Below are 17811 nucleotides of genomic sequence, written 5' to 3'. Positions count from 1 at the left end.
CTGGCCGCTGCCGCTCGTACGTCGGAGGTCTCCGCACTGAAGCGGGACCTTGAGCGGTCCGAGGAAGAGCTCGGCCTTACCAAGAGGCAGCTCGAAGAGAATAAAGGTAAGTGATACCCCGTCTGTATATCAATAAAAAAGAAGGTGGTTGTTAGATCATAGGATCGTCGTGAATTTTGCTAGGGGCCACAACCGAAGTGGCGGCCCTGAAGAAGGCGTTGTCCGAGGCCGAAGACAAAGCGGCCAAGGAGCGCACCGAGCGCGAGAAGCAAGAGGCCCGAGTCGGCGAGGTTCAACAAGAGCTCCAGGATTTTGTCAAGAAATACGAGTCCTTGGAGCGTGACTCTAAGACGCAAGGGTCCGAGCTTGCGAAGGCCCTCAAGAACGCACAAAATGCCAAGGCCGAAGCCCAAAAGGCCCTCCAGGAAATTCATGCGGTCAAGAAGATAGCAGCGGGTAAGGCATTCATTATGCAAAGCAAGCATGTGAAGGAAACTTTTCTTTTACTTACCGAATTCGGAGCTCTCCAGGAGCATTCGTAGATCTACCCCGCAGCGTATCAGATGCCGCGGAGTTCTACCGGGCCGAGGAAGGGAGCTCGACGGAGAAGTTGTTCTGGTCTCAGTATACTGGGACCGAACATCCGATGCCCTTGAGCGACCAGTTGAAGCAACTGGTCGAGCTTCACAAGGCGGCCGAACTGGCCATGAAGGGTCTCATAGTCTGGATGTGGCCTGGCGAGCCCCTGCCTGGTAGCTACTTCGGCCTGGTAAAGCAGCTTGTGAATGCATGCCCACAGTTTGAAGTCATAAAGCGGTCCGTCTGCATTGAAGGTGCGCGCAGGGCTTTTGCCCGGGCGAAAGTGCACTGGGCGAAGATGGACGCCGAAAAGCTGGTGAAGGAGGGGCCGCCGGAGGGCAAGGAGCATCGCCACCCCGAAAAGTATTATGACAGTGTCATGAAGGGTGCTCGCCTTATGGCAGAGGAATGTGCTAAGGATGTAATATTTGAATGAATGTACTCATGTGATCCTGTAATATGAAATGAGTTCATGTGCGCTATGTAACGCTTGTTAATTTAAAATATTACCTTCTGTGCGGCCGTATATAAAATCTGAGAGTTGGCCAGTCGTCGGCTTCTGCCCCCATGTAACTAGTACTGAGGTGTTCGGGATAAACCTGATCACTCTTTATCCCAGTTTTGGGTCCTTCGAAGGAGGTGTTCAGCACAACGAACCAGGCAATCGGACTATAAAGCTTTATCACTCTCACTTAGCCATAGAAGTCTACAATTTTAAATTTTGGCGAAGCCCCTAGTATTCGTTAGGCCGAACTTGGGGCGCTATGTACGCCTAAATCGGACAAAGCCGACTCCCGCCCGAAGCGGAAAAAATCTTTAAGGATTTGAGACCTCTCGAACAGCGACCAGCTCTCGCCGCATCATGACAGTCAGTTTTCGGCTTTCTCTACTGAGGTGCTCGTCCGGAAGAACCGGGACATAATCGCAGTAGTTCTCCTAGTGCTACCTGATACATCTCCGTCGTATCTACTTTTCCAAACACTTTTGCCCTTGTTTTCTTTCATGATTTGAATGGAACTAACTTGCATGATTTGAATGGAACTAACCCAGACTGACGCTGTTTTCAGCAGACTTTCCATGGTGTTATTTATGTGCAGAAACAAAAGTTCTCAGAATGACCTGAAACTCCACGGAACGTATTTTTGGAAAATATTAAAAATACTGGAAGAAGAATCCACGTTAGGGGGGCCACACCCTGTCCACGAGGGTGGGGGGCGCGCCTGCCCCCTGGGAGCGCCCCCTGCCTCGTGGGCCCCCTGACGCTCCACCGACCTAAACTCCAACTCCATATATTCACTTTCGGGGAGAAAAAAACAGTGAGAAGGATTCATTGCATTTTACGATATGGAGCCGCCGCCAAGCCCTAAAACCTCTCGGGAGGGCTGATCTGGAGTCCGTTCGGGGCTCTGGAGAGGGGAATCCGTCGCCATCGTCATCATCAACCATCCTCCATCACCAATTTCATGATGCTCACCGCCGTGCGTGAGTAATTTCATCGTAGGCTTGCTGGACGGTGATGGGTTGGATGAGATTTATCATGTAATCGAGTTAGTTTTGTTAGGGTTTGATCCCTAGTATCCACTATGTTCTGAGATTGATGTTGCTATGACTTTGCTATGCTTAATGCTTGTCACTAGGGCCCGAGTGCCATGATTTTAGATCTGAACCTATTATGTTTTCATGAATATATGTGTGTTCTTGATCCTATCTTGCAAGTCTATAGTCACCTACTATGTGTTATGATCCGGCAACCCCGAAGTGACAATAATCGGGACCACTCCCGGTGATGACCGTAGTTTGAGGAGTTCATGTATTCACTATGTGTTAATGCTTTGGTCCGGTACTCTATTAAAAGGAGGCCTTAATATCCCTTAGTTTCCATTAGGACCCCGCTGCCACGGGAGGGTAGGACAAAAGATGTCATGCAAGTTCTTTTCCATAAGCACGTATGACTATATTCAGAATACATGCCTACATTACATTGATGAATTGGAGATAGTTCTGTGTCACCCTATGTTATGACTGTTACATGATGAATCGCATCCGGTATAATTCTCCATCACTGATCCAATGCCTACGAGCTTTTCACATATTATTCTTCGCTTATTTACTTTTCCGTTGCTACTGTTACAATCACTACAAACCCAAAAATATTACTTTTGCTACCGTTACCGTTACTTCCATATTACTTTGCTACTAAATACTTTGTTGCAGATACTAAGTTATCCAGGTGTGGTTGAATTGACAACTCAACTGCTAATACTTGAGAATATTCTTTGGCTCCCCTTGTGTCGAATCAATAAATTTGGGTTGAATACTCTACCCTCGAAAACTGTTGCGATCCCCTATACTTGTGGGTTATCAAGACTATTTTCTGGCACCGTTGCCGGGGAGCATAGCTCTATTCTTTGAGTCATTTGGGATTTATATCTGCTGGTCACTATGAGGAACTTGAAAGACGAGAAAACAAAAATTTATCCCTCAACTACGAGGGGAGGTAAGGAACTGCCATCTAGCTCTGCACTTGATTCACCCTCTGTTTTGAGTAAGCTTGTGACACCTAAACCTGCTTCTGCTATTAATTCTGATATGTAGCATGTTATTGATGATGCCACTTCTGCTATGCATGATACTTATGATGAAACTACTTCTACGCTTGATACTACTGTGCCACTTGGTGAATTTCTTGATGAACAACTCGCTAGGGCTAGAGAGAATGAAATTATTGAAACTGATAATATTGAAGATAGTGATGATGAAGACTCTCCCCCTAATAAATATGAATTGCCTGTTGTTCCTGAGGGTTATGTTCTGGAAGAAGGAGCTGCTAGAGCTATTTTAGCTTGCAATGATAGATATGATCTAAAGAGGTTACTAGCTAAATGGAAGCAGCAATCTCTTAATGCTAGGATGAAACCCGACCCTGCTTTTGCTACTTCACCTATTTGTGTCACTGATAAGGATTATGAATTCTCTGTTGATCCTGATATAATTACTTTGGTTGAATCTGATCCTTTTTATGGCTATGAATCTGAAACTGTTGTGGCACATCTTACTAAATTAAATGATATAGCCACCCTGTTCACTAATGATGAGAAATCTCGCTACCTTTATATCCTTAAAATATTTCCGTTCTCATTAAAGGGTGATGCTAATATATGGTTTAATTCTCTTGATCCTGGTTGTGTGCGTAGTCCCCAGGATATGATTTATTACTTCTCTGCTAAATATTTCCCTGCTCATAAGAAACAAGCCGCTTTGAGGGATATATATAATTTCGTGCAAATTGAAGAAGAGAGTCTCCCACAAGCTTGGGGGAGGCTTCTCCAGTTACTTAATGCTTTGCCTGATCATCCTCTCAAGAAAAATGAAATACTTGATATCTTTTATAATGGACTAACCGATGCTTCCAGAGATTACCTGGATAGTTGCGTTGGTTCTGTTTTCAGGGAAAGAACACCGGATGAAGCTGAAATTCTATTGAATAATATGTTGACAAATGAAAATAATTGGACACTTACTGAGCCAGCTCCTGAGCCTATTCCTAAACCAATTCCGAAGAAGAGGGGTGTTCTATTTCTCAGTCCTGAAGATATGCAAGAGGGAAAGAAATCTATGAAAGAAAAAGGTATTAAAGCTGAAGATGTTAAGAATTTACCTCCTATTGAAGAAATACATGGTCTTAATTTACCGCCTGTTGAAGAAATATATGATCTTAATCCATCACCTATTGAAGAAACACATGGTCTTGATAACCCGACACAGGCAGTAAAGGTAAATTCTCTCTATAGATTTGACGAAGGTGATATTCCTCACTATAAGTGTGCTAGACAATGCTTAGAAGAGTTTGATAATTTTATTGTCAAACAAGAAAACTTCAATGCTTATTTTGGTAGACAATTGAAATACAATTCCGACATGCTTGAACACTTGGGTGATTATATGTCTAGAGTTAAAGGTGAACTTAAGCTCATTAGTAAACATGCTTCTATGGTTACCATTCAAGTGGAACAAGTAATTAAAGCTCAGAATGATTTGCTCAATGAATTGAATAGTAAGAAAAGTGATTATGCTGTTAGAGTGGCTACTAGAACCGGTAAAATGACTCAGGAACCTTTGTATCCTGAAGGCCACCCTAAGAGAATTGAACAAGATTCTCAGAGAAATAATATTGAGGCACCTAGTCCTTCTAAAAGGAAGAAAAAGAAAAATGATAGGACTTTGCATGCTTCTAGTGAACCTATTGCTGAACCACCCGAGAATCCAAATGATATCTCTATTTCTGATGCTGAAACACAATCTGGTAATGAACATGAACCTAGCGATAATGTTAATGATGATGCTCAACCTAGCAATGATAATGATGTAGAAATTGAACCTGATGTTGATCTTGATAACCCACAATCAAAGAATTAACGTTATGATAAGAGAGATTTTGCTGCTAGGAAACACGGTAAAGAAAGAGAACAATGGGTTCAGAAACCCATGCCTTTTCCTCCCAAACCATCCAAGAAAAAGGATGATGAGGATTTGAGCACTTTGCTGAAATGATTAGACCTATCTTTTTGCGTATGCGATTAACTGATATGCTCAAAATGAATCCTTATGCTAAGTACATGAAAGATATTGTTACTAATAAAAGAAAGATACCGGAAGCTGAAATTTCCACCATGCTTGCTAACTACACTTTCAAGGGTGGAATACCTAAGAAACTAGGAGATCCAGGAGTACCAACTATACCATGCTCCATTAAAAGAAACTATGTTAAAACTGCTTTATGTGATCTTGGAGCCGGTGTTAGTGTTATGCCTCTCTCTTTATATCATAGACTTGACTTGAATAAGTTGACACCTACTGAAATATCTTTGCAAATGGCTGATAAATCAACTGCTATACCTGTCGGTATTTGTGAGGATGTGCCTGTTGTGGTTGCAAACGTTACTATTTTAACGGACTTTGTTATTCTTGATATTCCCGAGGATGATAGTATGTCTATTATTCTTGGAAGACCCTTTTTGAATACTGCAGGGGCTGTTATTGATTGCAACAAGGGCAATGTCACTTTTCATTTTAATGGTAATGAGCATATGGTACACTTTCCGAGGATACAACCTCAAGTTCATAGTATCAACTCTATTGGAAAAAATCCATCAATTATTTTTGGAGGTTTTGAATTTCCTCTTCCTACTGTCAAGAAGAAATATGATATTCTTATTATTGGGGATGTGCATATCCCCGTTGAGGTAACATACTGTTATTTGAAATTTCTCCGGTTCCATGTTATTCGAAATGAGTTTGTTAACAAGACTTGATCAACCTTGTTAGTGGATTCCTTTTGATGAGCATGAGATGGATGAAACTAGAAGGCACAACCTTCTGTACTCTCTTGTTACTTTATGTTATTTAGTTGAAATAAAGTAAAAATAGTATTTTTCTGTCTGTTTTCTGATTTATCCGTGCAATATAAAAATATCCCGAAAATAAAAGTTCTCCAAATGCCCTGCCAATTTAATATGATTTTTTCTGGAATATTTGAGAATATCTGGAACTGAGAACACAGCAGGGGGAGCAAGCACCTGGCCACGAGGGTCCAGGGCGCGCCCCCTGCCTCGTGGGCCCACGGTGGCTCCCCTCCACTTATTCCTGCACCCACACACTTCTTCTTCCTCCCAAAAAAATCACCATCCAGCTCAAGCACGAGTTCTAGCTCATTTTGCCGCGATTTTCAATCTCCTTGCTCAAAGCACCTCTCACAAAACTGCTTGGGGGGATTGTTCCTTGGTATGTGACTCCTCCATTGGTCCAATTAGTTTATGTTCTAGTGCTCTATTCATTGCAAATTTGTGCTGCCTAGGTGACCATGTTCTTGAGCTTGCATGTCAAATTTATATGGTTCCAAGTAGCTCTAATGCATGATATAGGCTCTAGGCACTTGTAGGAGTAGTTGCTATCAATTTTGTTGAGCTTGGTTTACTTTTATTTGAAGTTACTAAATTTTTTAGAATTTTTCAGAAAATAATGAAGAGATTCTTGAGGGGCTCATTGAGCCGAAGCTCGAAGGAAAATCAAAGTGAAGAAGCACAGAGGCCCAAATATAATCTGCCTCGCACCGCGGAGGTTCGGCCGTGTGAATGGCCTTCCGATGATTTCTTGAGAGAAGCCGGGATTTATGATGATTTTTATGAATTGGCTAAGAATGCAGGCCTCACCGACTTCCTCCGCGACCAACGTGAACAATATCTCTTACTCACCAATACTTTTGTGCAAAACTTCTACTATTATCCTAAGGAAACACCTCCTTCAGTAGAGTTTCATTTATATGATGTGGCTAAGAAGATGCCACTAGATGAATTTTGCAAGATTTGCAAAATACCTTTCGAGGGTTGTTTAGAGGAACCTCATCGTAAAGATGTGGACGGGTTTATGGACACTATCACTGTAGGGGAAACTAGGAAGGTTTCCGATGCAAGAATCACTAGCATACATTTTCCTGTTTTACGCTACTGCCATATTTGCTAGTAGTTGCTTAATTGGTCGCGGAAACTGTGGAAACCTTAGTGTTCCTGATATTATCATTCTATTCCATGGTTTATTCTGCGATAACACTGTTAGTATGGGCGGTATTATTGCTAAACGGTTAAGTTTGAACCGTACAAAGGGCCCCATCTTTGGAGGTATTTACGCTTCATGCCTTGCTGCACATTATAACATACCTATTAGGCACTATGAAAAAGAAGAAAAATTGCTACCCACTGCTTATTTAGATTATAAGAGTATGGTAGCGCATGACTTTATTGTTAAGAATAGGGAAGGGGAGCTTAAATACAAATTGTTCTTTGATAAACACCACCCTGAGACTATTACCTTGCCTGCTCCCTCCTTGTTTAATTTATCTGCAGGTCCGTATCTCGTTCCGCTGGCGGCCATTCATGCCTTCCGGAACCCTACACTAGCCACGGAGCCGGAACCACAATTTGAGCCTCCATGACAGTCTAATTACCAGTGGGACCCGGAGACGATTGCCAACCAGTGGCAATCAGGGTCTTCTTCATCTCAGTACGACCCCAGCTACAACTATGGATATCCGCCAGGCCATCTGTGGCAATAAACCAACTTAGGCCAAAAGCCTAAGCTTGGGGGAGTATGTATTTCCTACCGACATTACATTTATGTTCACACACACTCATTGCTAGATGTCGGTGCTCATACTTTTTCATTGTATTATCCATGCTAGTTTATTTTCCTTCTCTTGCTTTCTTCTTCTGTGTTTGTTAAACCTTAAGAAAAACCAAAAAAATTAGTGTAGCTTTTATCTAGTTTACTTTTCTTGCTATAGTAATAATAATTAAAAAAGAAAACCCAAAAAGATTTCCCGTTCTTCTTTTGCTTGTTGGGAGCTTTCCCGTGTAAATAGTTTTATTTATTTTCTTTTCTTTGGGGGTCGATAGGAGAAGACCATAATTAATTTGTTGAAGTGGCTCTTATATGCATTATTGTTGATTTAACCAAGAGCCCATATTGCCTTGTCTTCTCCTGTTTATTGAATGCTCGCAGATTCCAGCTTAGTCCAATGCACGTGCACTCTTATTATTATTCACATCGTTCGGTCGTGCAAGTGAAAGGCAATTATGACGATATATGATGGACTGACTAAGATGAGAAAAGCTGGTATGAACTCGACCTCTCTTGTTTTTCTAAATATGATTAGTTCATCGTTCCTGATTCAGCCTATTATGAATAAACATGTTTGCAATGACAATTAGAGATCATAGTTGCTCGTGCCATGCTTGATTGGCTATGAGTTATAATGGTTTACCTTGCGTGCCAACATGCTATTAAAATTGTTGTGATGTGGTATAGTGGGGTGGTATCCTCCTTTGAATGATTTAAGTGACTCAACTTGGCACATGTTCACACATGTAGTTGAAACAAATCAACATAGCCTTCACGATATTTATGTTCATGGTGGATTATATCCTACTCATGCTTGTACTCAATGTCCATTAATTTTAATGCATGTTCATGACTGTTGTCGCTCTCTAGTTGGTCGCTTCCCAGTCTTTTGCTAGCCTTCACTTGTACTAAGCGGGAATACTGCTTGTGCATCCAATCCCTTAAACCCCAAAGTTAATCCATATGAGTCCATTATACCTTCCTATATGCGGTATCTACCTGCCGTTCCAAGTAAATTTGTATGTGCCAAACTCTAAACCTTCAAATGAAATTCTGTTTTGTATGCTCGAATAGCTCATGTATCAACTAGGGTTGTCCGTATCTTCCATGCTAGGCGGGTTATTCTCAAGAGGAGTGTACTCCGCTCCTCACTCACGAGAAAATGGCTGGTCACCGGGATGCCCAGTCCCATGCTTTATGCAAACTAAATCAAAATAATTGCAAACAAAACTCCCCCTGGGACTGTTGCTAGTTGGAGGCACTCATTGTTTCGAGCAAGCCATGGATTGATGCTTGTTGGTGGAGGGGGAATATAAACTTTCCCATTCTGTTTGGGAACCGCCTATAATGTGTGTAGCATGGAAGATATCGCCATCTCTTGGTTGTTATGTTGACAATGAAAGTATGCCGCTCAAAATATTGTTTATCTCTATTTCAAAACCGAGCTCTGGCACCTCTACAAATCCCTGCTTCCCTCTGCGAAGGGCCTATCTATTTACTTTTATGTTGAGTCATCACCCTCTTATTAAAAAGCACTAGCTGGAGAGCGCTGCTGTCGTTTGCATCCATTGCTATTAATTTATACTGGGTATGACTGGATCTCTTTTACCATGAATTACAATGTCTAGTCAGTCCTTGATCTTTAAAGGTGCTCTGCATTTATGTTTTGCGGTCTCAGAAAGGGCTAGCGAGATACCACCTTGTTATAGCATATTATGATTGTTTTGAGAAAGTGTTGTCATCCGAGATTTATTATTATTGCTCGCTAGTTGATTATGCCATTGATATGAGTAAACATGAGACCTAAGAGTTATTGTGAATGTGGTTAGTCATAATCTTTGCTGAAAACTTGAATGCTGGCTTTAGATATTTACAACAACAAGAGCAAACAGAGTTTGTAAAAGTTTTTCTTTATCACTTTCAGTTTATCAACTGAATTGCTTGAGGACAAGCAAAGGTTTAAGCTTGGGGGAGTTGATACGTCTCCGTCGTATCTACTTTTCCAAACACTTTTGCCCTTGTTTTGGACTCTAACTTGCATGATTTGAATGGAACTAACCCAGACTGACGCTGTTTTCAGCAGACTTTCCATGGTGTTATTTATGTGCAGAAACAAAAGTTCTCAGAATGACCTGAAACTCCACGGAACGTATTTTTGGAAAATATTAAAAATACTGGAAGAAGAATCCACGTCAGGGGGCCCACGCCCTGTCCACGAGGGTGGGGGGCGCGCCTGCCCCCTGGGAGCGCCCCCTGCCTCGTGGGCCCCCTGACGCTCCACCGACCTAAACTCCAACTCCATATATTCACTTTCGGGGAGAAAAAAACAGTGAGAAGGATTCATTGCTTTTTACGATATGGAGCCGCCGCCAAGCCCTAAAACCTCTCGGGAGGGCTGATCTGGAGTCCGTTCGGGGCTCTGGAGAGGGGAATCCGTCGCCATCGTCATCATCAACCATCCTCCATCACCAATTTCATGATGCTCACCGCCGTGCGTGAGTAATTTCATCGTAGGCTTGCTGGACGGTGATGGGTTGGATGAGATTTATCATGTAATCGAGTTAGTTTTGTTAGGGTTTGATCCCTAGTATCCACTATGTTCTGAGATTGACGTTGCTATGACTTTGCTATGCTTAATGCTTGTCACTAGGGCCCGAGTGCCATGATTTTAGATCTGAACCTATTATGTTTTCATGAATATATGTGTGTTCTTGATCCTATCTTGCAAGTCTATAGTCACCTACTATGTGTTATGATCCGGCAACCCCGAAGTGACAATAATCGGGACCACTCCCGGTGATGACCGTAGTTTGAGGAGTTCATGTATTCACTATGTGTTAATGCTTTGGTCCGGTACTCTATTAAAAGGAGGCCTTAATATCCCTTAGTTTCCATTAGGACCCCTCTGCCACGGGAGGGTAGGACAAAAGATGTCATGCAAGTTCTTTTCCATAAGCACGTATGACTATATTCGGAATACATGCGTACATTACATTGATGAATTGGAGCTAGTTCTGTGTCACCTTATCTTATGACTGTTACATGATGAACCGCATCCGGCCTAATTCTCCATCACCGATCCAATGCCTACGAGCTTTTCACATATTGTTCTTCGCTTATTTACTTTTCCGTTGCTACTGTTACAATCACTACAAAACCCAAAATATTACTTTTGCTACCGTTACTGTTACTTCCATATTACTTTGCTACTAAATACTTTGCTGCAGATACTAGTTATCCAGGTGTGGTTGAATTGACAACTCAACTGCTAATACTTGAGAATATTCTTTGGCTCCCCTTGTGTCAAATCAATAAATTTGGGTTGAATACTCTACCCTCGAAAACTGTTGCGATCCCCTATACTTGTGGGTTATCACTACCTTAGCCGATATAGCGGAACGTAAGGTACCAAAACATGGGAGCTGGGCAAACCCAACTATTGACCCAAGACATGATTCAGAGCTGATGCATATAATGCTATAAGTTCGGGGCGCCGCACTGTCGAAAGTGTTTGGACTTTTCATGCCGTGTTATGGGGTACACTGAAGCCCCTGGCGCACTGGACGTATCAGAATGTACGGGTGCAATTTGTCATAAATAAGCAGACAGGGAAAAAGATGAAGGAATGCAATAATGAGCTAATGTTGTACATTGTTATTTAAATGATACGTCAAAGCGTATGCATACAGGTAGTGCAATAAGTAAAAAATAGGACTATTTGACATGTCCTATCCCAGGGCAAGCTGCGTGTGGGTATGCAAAACAGGTATAGCGATCGTTATCAGAGACCACCTGGGGATTCCCTTGTACGTCAAAGCTTCTTGCTTCCTTGGTGTTTCCTTCCCGTGACGGGTCCGATAATCAGACGATCGGAGAGGGCCTTCAGAGAATAGGGGCCTGAAAGGAAGAAAATGTTAAAGGTATACGGGTCCTGAAGCGGTCGAGCCGCATTTGTGGGCCGTGCCGTAGCCGTGCCTCCGCCTATGCCCATGGTATCTTGAGTGCGTAATTATGTACGCGCGGCGCAAATTTCGCCGCTTGACTGGGACTAGGATGGAGGCCGAATTGCTAGGCGAGCTCTGAACGTGCGTGGTGATCCGGGGGCTTTTTCGCCGAATTGGCGGTTTGCCTCAGAAGGCTGCTTTGCACTTCTGCTGCAAGGGCAGCGGTGTGCTCCTCCGTACGGAGCGAGCGTTCTGTGTTTCCATTAACTGTTATAACCCCGTGAGGTCCTGGCATTTTGAGCTTGAGGTATGCATAATGTGGTACCGCGTTGAATCTGGTGAATGCGGTTCGTCCGAGAAGTGCGTGATAGCCACTGCGGAAGGGGACGATGTCGAAGATTAACTCCTCGCTTCGGAAGTTGTCCGGAGATCCGAAGACCACTTCCAGTGTGATTGAGCCCGTGCAACAGGCCTCTACACCTGGTATGACACCTTTAAAGGTGGATTTTGTGGGTTTGATCCTTGAGGGGTCTATACCCATTTTGCGCACTGTATCCTGATAGAGTAGGTTCAGGCTGCTGCCACCATCCATAAGGACTCGAGTCAGGTGAAATCCGTCGATGATGGGGTCAAGGACCAATGCGGCAGAACCGCCATGACGGATACTGGTGGGGTGGTCCCTGCGATCGAAACTGATCGGACAAGAAGACCATGGGTTGAACTTTGGGGCGACTAGCTCCATCGCATAGACGTCTCTTAGTGCGCACTTCCGTTCCCGCTTGGGAATATGGGTTGCGTATATCATGTTCACCGTTTTTACTTGGGGAGGAAATTTCTTCTGTCCTCCTGTGTTCGGCGGCCGGGGCTCCTCCTCGTCGCCACTATGCAGCCCCTTTTCCTTGTTTTCGGCATTCAACTTGCCGGCCTGTTTGAACACCCAACATTCTCTGTTGGTGTGGTTGGCTGGTTTATCGGGGGTGCCGTGAATTTGACACGAGCGATCGAGTATGCGGTCCAAACTGGACGGGCCCGGATTGCTTCTTTTGAACGGCTTTTTCCGCTGACCGGATTTAGAGCCACTGAATCCGACATTAACTATCGTGTCTTCGGCGTTGTTGCAGCGTTTGTGTCTGTTGCGACGTGGCCTGCCGTTGCTATCTTTGGCATCTGAATTGCCAGGGTTTCTTGATGTGTTATTGCTGCGAGCCAGCCAGCTGTCCTCGCCCGCACAAAAGCGGGTCATGAGTGTCGTGAGGGCTGCCATGGACTTCGGCTTCTCTTGGCCGAGTTGTCGGGCGAGCCACTCGTCGCGGATGTTATGCTTAAATGCCGCTAAGGCCTCGGCATCCGGACAGTCGACAATTTGGTTCTTTTTAGTTAGGAACCGAGTCCAGAATTTCCTGGCTGATTCCCCCGGCTGTTGGGTTATGTGACTCAAGTCATCGGCATCCGGTGGTCGCACATAAGTGCCCTAGAAGTTGTCAAGGAATGCATCTTCCAAATTCTCCCAACTGCCAATGGAGTTTGCCGGCAGGCTATTCAGCCAATGCCGAGCCGGCCCTTTGAGTTTTAGTGGGAGGTACTTGATGGCATGTAGATCGTCACCGCGGGCCATGTGGATGTGGAGGAGGAAATCTTCAATCCATACCGCGGGGTCTGTTGTACCATCATATGATTCAATGTTCACGGGTTTAAAACCTTCTGGGAATTCGTGATCCATTACTTCGTCAGTGAAGCATAGGGGGTGTGCGGCGCCTCCGTGCCGGGCTATGTCGTGACGCAGTTCATACGAGTCTTGTCTGCTGTATTCGGCCCTGCCGGATTTGCTTTTAGTATATCCGGCGTGACGGTCGTCGTCACGCGTTGGGGCGCGCCCCCGTGATCCGTAGATCGATCTTGCATGTCCTGCTTTGTTTTCCAATACGTCTCGCAGGTCCTGCCTGTTACCCCGGGCCTTCGTATTTTTGTTTAACTGGCGATGGGGTGCGGGCTAGACTTCGGCTTGATATGCCGCTTTGTCTCGGCCATGAGGTGGCCGGTCAGCCGTATCATACGTTGGAAGTGTAGGCTTTAATGCTTCCTCCTTGAGTTGGGGTAGCAACCTGCGCTTTGGGTAACTTTTGGTTGGGCGCTCGAGTTCGTATTCCTCGGCCGCCAGGACCTCAGTCCATCTATCCGCTAGCAGATCTTGGTCAGCTTGAAGCTGTTGTTGCTTTTTCTTCAGGCTTTTTGCTGTGGCTATAAGCCGGCGCTTGAAGCGCTCCTGTTCGACGGGATCCTCAGGCACGATAAATTCTTCGTCGCCGAGGCTCACCTCATCTTCGGAGAGAGGCATGTAATTGTCATCCTCTGATTCTCTGTCTTTTGCCTGTTCCTTAGGGCTAGCTTGCCCATCCTCCCGCTCGAAGCCTGGCTGGAGGGGATTGTCTTCGTCTTCGGCACTATCTGCAGCGTTATTGTCTCTTGTGCCGGTATCACTGCTTTTGCTATGGCGGGGCTTAGAGCGGCGCCGATGACGCCGGTGCTTAGATTGCTTCTCGAGGGGATTATCCTCCGTTGCCTTATTGCCATCGCTTTCTTTGGGGGTGTCCACCATGTATATATCATATGATGAGGTGGCAGTCCAGCGCCCTGTGGGCGGTGGTTCCTGTTCTTCTCCTGCATCGTCGTCCATACCGTCGATGTCTTCAGAGCCGAAACCGAGCATGTCGGTTAAGTCGTCGACAGTGGCTATTAAGTGGGTGGTGGGTGGGGAACGAATTTCTTCGTTGTCCGCTTCCCACTCGAGCCGGACATAGTTCGGCCAAGGGCCTTCTGACAAGGAGAGAGACCTTAATGAATTCAGCATGTCGCCCAGGGGCGAGTGCTGAAAGATATTCGCGGAGGAAAACTCCATGATCGGCGCTTAATCAGATTCGATAGGCACGGACGCAGGCGGTTCGAAGCCCGTGGCCGGGGACGAATCCAAGGGTCCGGCAACACAGGTCTCGTAGGAGGTGAAGTCAGTATTCAGCTCTATCGCCGCTGAGTGTGCGACCTCCGTGGGGGGGGGGGGTCCATCCACCCGTCCTCGGACGGCGCAATCTGCTCCGGATTGAGGGTCGGAGTAGCCACATGTGTGATCTTCCGAACACCGTCCGACCGCAGAGCTAAGCCATGCTCGTCGTGACTGTGCGGCGCACCTGACATGGGCTCAAATCCGTCAAAGATCAAGTCTCCGCGGATGTCGGCGGTATAGTTTAAGTTTCCAAACCTGACCTGATGGCCAGGGGCGTAGCTCTCGATCTGCTCTGGATGGCCAAGCGAGTTGGCCCGCAGTACGAAGCCGCCGAATACGAAGATCTGTTCGGGGAGAAAAACCTCACCCTGGATCGCATCGTTGCCGATGATCGAAGGAGCCATCAAGCCTTTATCGTGACGGCACAGTGGAACTCTCAATGAAAGCACCAATGTCGGTGTCAAAACCGGCGGATCTCGGGTAGGGGGTCCCGAACTGTGCGTCTAAGGCGGATGGTAACAGGAGGCGGGGGACATAATGTTTACCCAGGTTCGGGCCCTCTCGATGGAGGTAATACCCTACTTCCTGCTTGATTGATCTTGATGATATGAGTATTACAAGAGTTGATCTACCACGAGATCATAGAGGCTAAACCCTAGAAGCTAGCCTATGATTATGATTGTTGTTGTCCTACGGACTAAACCTCCGGTTTATATAGACACCGGAGGGGGCTAGGGTTACACAGAGTTGGTTACAAGGGAGGAGATCTACATATCCGAATTGCCAAGCTTGCCTTCCACGCAAAGGAGAGTCCCATCCGGACACGGGACGAAGTCTTCAATCTTGTATCTTCATAGTCCAACAGTCCGGCCAAAGTATATAGTCCGGCAGTCCGAGGACCCCCTAATCCAGGACTCCCTCAATCCCGATGAGAGGATCGATGATGATGACGACTTCCCCCTCCCGGAGGGATGTTTCCCCAGCAGAACAGCTCCGTCGGAGCCCTAGATTGGTTCCGCCAAGGTTCCGCCTCGAGACGACGGCGCTTGATCCCGAAAGCTTCCTTATTCTTTTTTCCAGGGCAATAGACACCTTATACCAGAAGATGGGCATCAGGGGGCTTCCAGGTGGCCCACGAGGCAGGGGGCGCGCCCAGGGGGGGTAGGGCGCGCCCTCCACCCTCATGGACATTGGGTGGCCCCCCCTCTGGCGCTTTCTTTGCCCAATATTTTAAATATATTCCAAAACTGACTTTCGTGGAGTTTCAGGACTTTTGGAGTTGTGCAGAATATGTATCTAATATTTGCTCCTTTTCCAGCCCAGTATTCCAGCTGCCGGCATTCTCCCTCTTCATGTAAACCTTGTAAAATAAGACAGAAAAGGCATAAGTACTGTGACATAATGTGAAGTAATAGCCCATAATGCAATAGATATCAATATAAAAACATGATGCAAAATGGACGTATCACGGCCGCGAGCCTCAACACTCATCGGACCGCATACATCGGTATGTATTATTTCCAATAAGTCAGTGGCTCGCTCCATTGTTCCGGAGAACGGAGTCTTAGTCATCTTGCCCATGAGGCATGGCTCGCAAGCATCAAGTGATTCATAATCAAGTGATTCCAAAAGCCCATCAACATGGAGTTTCTTCATGCGCTTTACACCAATATGACCTAAACGGAAGTGCCACAAATATGTTGCACTATCATTATCAACTTTGCATCTTTTGGCATTAATATTATGAATATGTGTATCACTATGATCGAGATTCAATAAACCATTCACCTTGGGTGTATGACCACAGAAGGTTTTATTCATGTAAACAGAATAACAATTATTCTTTGACTTAAATGAATAACCGTATTGCAACAAACATGATCCAATCATATTATGCTCAACGCAAACACCAAATAACATTTATTTTAGGTTCAACACTAATCCCGAAGGTAAAGGGAGTGTGCGATGGTGATCTTATCAACCTTGGAATCACTTCCAACACACATCGTCACCTTGCCCTCAACTAGTCTCTGTTCATTTTGTAACTCCTATTTCAAGTTACTAATCATAGCAACCGAACCAGTATCAAATACCCAGGGGCTACTATGAATACTAGTAAAGTACACATCAATAACATGTATATCATATATACTTTTGTTCACTTTGCCATCCTTCTTATCCGCCAACTATTTGGGGTAGTTCCGCTTCCAATGACCACTTCCATTGCAGTAGAAGCACTCAGTTTCAGGCTTGGGTCTAGCTTTGGGCTTCTTTATGGGAGTGGCAACTTGCTTGTCATTCTTCTTGAAGTCCCTTTCTTTCCCTTGCCCCTTTACTTGAAACTAGTGGTCTTTTTCATCAACACTTGATGCTTTTCTTGATTTCTACCTTCGCCGATTTTAGCATCGCGAAGAGCTCAGGGAATCGTTTTCGTCATCCCTTGCATATTATAGTTCACCACGAAGTTCCAGTAACTTGGTGATAGTGACTAGAGAACTCTGTCAATCACTATCTTATCTGGAAGATTAACTCCCACTTGATTCAAGCTATTGTAGTACTCAGACATTGTGAGCACATGCTCACTGGTTGAGCTATTCTCCTCCATCTTGTAGGCAAAATACTTGTCAGAGGTCTCATACCTCTCGACTCGGGCATGAGTCTGAAATACCAATTTCAACTCTTGGAACATCTCATATGCTCTGTGGCGTTTCAAAACATTTTGAAGTCCCGGTTCTAAGCAGCAAAATGTTCATAACATAGTCATCATACCGAGCTTGTCAAACGTTCATAACGTTTGCATCTGCTCCTGCAATAGATCTGTCACCTAGCGGTGCATCAAGGACATAATTCTTCTATGCAGCAATGAGGATAATCCTCACATCACAGACCTAGTCCGGCATCATTGCTACTATCATCTTTCAACTTAGTTTTCTCTAGGAACATATAATAAATAAAACAGGGAAGCTATACGCGAGCTATTTATCTAAAACATAGATATGCAAATACTATCAGGACTAAGTTCATGATAAATTTAAGTTCAATTAATCATATTACTTAAGAACTCGCACTTAGATAGACATCCCTCGAGTCATCTAAATGATCACGTGATCCATATCA

Source organism: Aegilops tauschii, chromosome 2 (assembly GCF_002575655.3).
Source record: "Aegilops tauschii subsp. strangulata cultivar AL8/78 chromosome 2, Aet v6.0, whole genome shotgun sequence".
NCBI classification, from domain to species: Eukaryota; Viridiplantae; Streptophyta; class Magnoliopsida; order Poales; family Poaceae; genus Aegilops; species Aegilops tauschii.
The sequence above is the reverse complement of the archived record's forward strand: the minus strand, read 5'-3'. Positions refer to the sequence as shown.